This window comes from Oncorhynchus kisutch, unplaced genomic scaffold (assembly GCF_002021735.2).
Source record: "Oncorhynchus kisutch isolate 150728-3 unplaced genomic scaffold, Okis_V2 scaffold1047, whole genome shotgun sequence".
NCBI classification, from domain to species: domain Eukaryota; kingdom Metazoa; phylum Chordata; class Actinopteri; order Salmoniformes; family Salmonidae; genus Oncorhynchus; species Oncorhynchus kisutch.
In genome coordinates, this window is record NW_022262992.1 from 69,978 (window position 1) to 75,000 (window position 5,023).

Consider the following 5,023-nt stretch of genomic DNA (forward strand, 5'->3'; position numbering starts at 1 on the left):
AATTTATAGCACGACTTTTGATGTTCCTTGGTTGGGGTCTGAGCAGATTATTTGTTGCGATAGTCCAGGATTATGAGGAAAACATTAAGATCCACCACATTTATTCCATGGGACAAAACTAGGTCCAGCGTATGACTGTGACAGTGAGTGGGTCCAGAGACATGTTGGACAAAACCCACTGAGTCGATGATGGCTCCGAAAGCCTTTTGGAGTGGGTCTGTGGACTTTTCCATGTGAATATTAAAGTCACCAAAGATTATAATATTATCTGCTATGACTACAAGGTCCGATAGGAATTCAGGGAACTCAGTGAGAAACGCTGTATATGGCCCAGGAGGCCTGTAAACAGTAGCTATAAAAAGTTATTGAGTAGGCTGCATAGATTTCATGACTAGAAGTTCAAAAGACGAAAACGTCATTTTTTTTTTTGTAAATTGAAATTTGCTATCGTAAATGTTAGCAACACCTCCGCCTTTGCGGGATGCACGGGGGATATGGTCACTAGTGTAGCCAGGAGGTGAGGCCTCATTTAAAACAGTAAATTCATCAGGCTTAAGCCATGTTTCAGTCAGGCCAATCACATCAAGATTATGATCAGTGATTAGTTCATTGACTATAATTGCCTTTGAAGTAAGGGATCTAACATTACGTAGCCCTATTTTGAGATGTGAGGTATCATGATCTCTTTCAGTAATGACAGGAATGGAGGTGGTCTTTATCCTAGTGAGATTGCTAAGGCGAACACCGCCATGTTTAGTTTTGCCCAACCTAGGTCGAGGCACAGACACGGTCTCAATGGTGATAGCTGAGCTGACTACACTGACTGTGCTAGTGGCAGACTCCACTATGCTGGCAGGCTGGCTAACAGCCTGCTGCCTGGCCTGCACCCTATTTCATTGTGGAGCTAGAGGAGTTAGAGCCCTGTCTATGTTGGTAGATAAGATGAGAGCACCCCTCCAGCTAGGATGGAGTCCGTGACTCCTCAGCAGGTCAGGCTTGGTCCTGTTTGTGGGTGAGTCCCAGAAAGAGGGCCAATTATCTACAAATTCTAACTTTTGGGAGGGGCAGAAAACAGTTTTCAACCAGCGATTGAGTTGTGAGACTCTGCTGTAGAGCTCATCACTCCCCCTAACTGGGAGGGGGCCAGAGACAATTACTCGATGCCGACACATCTTTCTAGCTGATATGCACGCAGAAGCTATGTTGCGCTTAGTGATCTCTGACTGTTTCATCCTAACATCGTTGGTGCCGACGTGGATAACAATATCTTCAGGACTGTGTCCGGTAAGGTTTGGCACTGTGGACAAAGGCAGGGAACCAGGCTAGACCAGGAGTTGCTATATAACTGTCCCTGGCTTCAGGACTGTGTCCAGTAAGGTTTGGCCCTGTGGACAAAGGCAGGGAACCAGGCTAGACCAGGAGTTGCTATATAACTGTCCCTGGCTTCAGGACTGTGTCCAGTAAGGTTTGGCACTGTGGACAAAGGCGGGGACCAGGCTAGACCAAAACCACAAAGTGTGAGTCCTAAACAGGCACCCTATTCCCTATATAGTGCACTTTTGAACAGAGCCCCATGGGCCCTATATAGGAAATAGGGTGCAATTTGGTACCTAGGAATGTTATGATATCAAGGCGGCCATTTTACATGAAAAACAACTTTAGTCCTGTGGCTCCTGGAGGAAATATTTAAGGACCTATGCAGAGATTTTGGGATTGAAAGTTAAGGAGTAACAGTAACTCATAGTTTTAATGCTGTAGCCTAAAACAAGTCCGTCAAATGATTGAGTGAATAATAATAATGATGTTGTTGTGAACATACTGTAGGTTGGAGCCTGCATGCTCCCATCATGGTGTGGTGAAGCTGATTGAGATGTACAGGCTGTATTGGGCACCGAGCCCATCTCCCCCCCCCGCTCTCTTTCTCTCTCTGTCTGTGTAATCTCAATCTGCCTGCTCTGCTACAACTCATCTCCCCCCCTCGCTCTCTTTCTCTCTCTGTCTGTGTAATCTCAATCTGCCTGCTCTGCTACAACTCATCTCCCCCCCTCGCTCTCTTTCTCTCTCTGTCTGTGTAATCTCAATCTGCCTGCTCTGCTACAACTCATCTCCCCCCCTCGCTCTCTTTCTCTCTCTGTCTGTGTAATCTCAATCTGCCTGCTCTGCTACAACTCATCTCCCCCCCTCGCTCTCTTTCTCTCTCTGTCTGTGTAATCTCAATCTGCCTGCTCTGCTACAACTCATCTCCCCCCCTCGCTCTCTTTCTCTCTCTGTCTGTGTAATCTCAATCTGCCTGCTCTGCTACAACTCATCTCCCCCCTCGCTCTCTTTCTCTCTCTGTCTGTGTAATCTCAATCTGCCTGCTCTGCTACAACTCATCTCCCCATTTTAATTAGCCTCTCTATCTGCAGTCTACACTCATTCTGTACAGAGGATCTCTTTCTCTCTCTCTCTCTGTCTGTCTGTCCGTCTGTCTCTCTCACACTGTCTGTCTGTCTGTCCGTCTGTCTCTCTCACACTGTCTGTCTGTCCGTCTGTCTCTCTCACTGTCTGTCCGTCTGTCTCTCTCACTGTCTGTCCGTCTGTCTCTCTCACACTCTGTCTGTCTGTCTGTCTGTCTCTCTCTCCCCCCTTGTTGTCTGCTGCAGGTTCCCCCTCCAGGCTAATTCCACAGCATTCAACACCTGGGTTTACAGAGCTGAGCATAGAGCCTCTCTCTTCTCCTTCTTCTTTTTTCTGATCTCAATCTCTCTCTTCTTCTCGCTCTCCTTCCCTCCTCTCTTTCTCTCTCCTCACTCTCTTTCCCTCATCTCTCTCTCTCCTGTTCCGTCTTGCAGTGAGTGCACACTGTGCAAACTGTATGCTCAACTAAATGTCCATATCAGGGAGGTATTATTTTGCATATGTGTCTAACCCAGTCCCTTCATGAGGTTTATTATGTAAATCCATGGGAGTGACTGAGGGATGTTTGTGGGATGCCTGATTGAAAAGTGTTATAGGTGTCATAACTAATAACAGATCCACAAACAGACCTGGCACTGAAGGCTATGGACGACGGGGCCATCGTGTTGCTGTGTGTGTGTGTGTGTGTGTGTGTGTGTGTGTGTGTGTGTGTGTGTGTGTGTGTGTGTGTGTGTGTGTGTGTGTGTGTGTGTGTGTGTGTGTGTGTGTGTGTGTGTGTGTGTGTGTGTGTGTGTGTGTGTGTGTGTGTGTGTGTGTGTGTGTGTGTGTGTGTGCGCGTGTGCGTGCGTTGCTGTTAATATGACTCATGTTAAACTGTTGCAATAACAGATGGGTGGGCGATGTTAAAGGCCAGGAGGACGTGACGTACATCTGTTATCAATGTAAAAACAAACCACAATATTGATGAGAAATGTTACATTGAGTGACAGATTGAAGTTGAGAAGTTTCACAAGTGTAGAATGATCCTAATAGAAGACGTGGATATGTAGATAGAACTGTGTTGTGTCTCTCCTTCATGTAGAATCCTCCATAATAAATATCCATATAAATAGTGTGTGTGTGTGTGTGTGTGTGTGTGTGTGTGTGTGTGTGTGGTGTGTGTGTGTGTGTGTGTGTGTGTGTGTGTGTGTGTGTGTGTGTGTGTGTGTGTGTGTGTGTGTGTGTGTGTGTGTGTGTGTGTGTGTGTGACTGTCAGTTGTGTGGGGCTAGAGATCTGTCAGCTTTAGTTAATCTCTCTCTTTTTACAGGGCCTAAAAGTGAGTCAGAGAGAAAAAGGGAAGGATGGAAGGAGTGACAGAAATAAATAGAGAGAAAGAGGGAGAGAGAGAGAGGAGAAGGGGAGAGAGAGGAGAGAGGAGAGAGAGGGGGAGAGAGAGAAAGCGAGAGAGGGGGAGAGAGAGAAAGCGAGAGAGGGAGAGAGAGAGAAAGCAAGAGAGGGAGAGAGAGGAGAGAGAATGAGAGAGAGGGAGGGAGAGAGAGAGAAGGAGAGAGAATGAGAGAGGAGAGAGAGGGAGAGAGAAAGAAGAGAGAGAAGAGGGGAGAGAGAGGAGAGAGAATGAGAGAGAAGGAGGGTGAGAGAATGAGAGAGAAGAGAGAGAGGGAGAGAGGAGAGGAGAGAGAGGAGAGAGAGGAGAGAGAAATGGAGAGAGAAGAGAGGGGAGAGAGAGGAGAGAGAGGGAGAGAGAGGGAGAGAGAGAGGAGAGAGAAGNGTGCGTGCGTTGCTGTTAATATGACTCATGTTAACTGGTGCATAACAGATGGGTGGGCGATGTTAAAGGCCAGGAGGACGTGACGTACATCTGTTATCAATGTAAACAAAACCACAATATTGATGAGAAATGTTACATTGAGTGACAGATTGAAGTTGAGAAGTTTCACAAGTGTAGAATGATCCTAATAGAAGACGTGGATATGTAGATAGAACGGTGTTGTGTCTCTCTTCATGTAGAATCCTCCATAATAATATACCATATAAATAGTGTGTGTGTGTGTGTGTGTGTGTGGTGTGGTGTGTGTGTGTGTGTGTGTGTGTGTGTGTGTGGGTGTGTGTGTGTGTGTGTGTGTGTGGTGTGTGTGTGTGTGAGTGTGTGTGTGTGTGTGTGTGTGTGTGTGACTGTCAGTTGTGTGGGGCTAGAGATCTGTCAGCTTTAGTTAATCTCTCTTTTTACAGGGCCTAAAAGTGAGTCAGAGAGAAAAAGGGAAGGATGGAAGGAGGAAGGCAGAATAAATAGAGAGAAAGAGGGAGGAGAGAGAGAGAGAGAAGGGGAGGAGAGAGGAGAGAGGAGAGAGAGGGGGAGAGAGAGGAGAGAAAGCGAGAGAGAGGAGAGGAGAGAGAGAAAGCGACGAGAGGAGAGAGGGAGAGAGGAGAGAGAAAGCAAGAGAGGGAGAGAGAGGAGAGAGAATGAGGAGGAGGGAGGGAGAGAGAGAGAAGGAGAGAGAGACGAGAGAGGAGAGGAGAGGAGAGAGGGAGAGGAGAAAGAGAGAGAGGAGAGAGAGGGAGAGAGAGGGAGAGATGAAGAGAGAAGGAGGAGGGAGAGAGAGAGAATGAGAGAGAAGAGAGAGA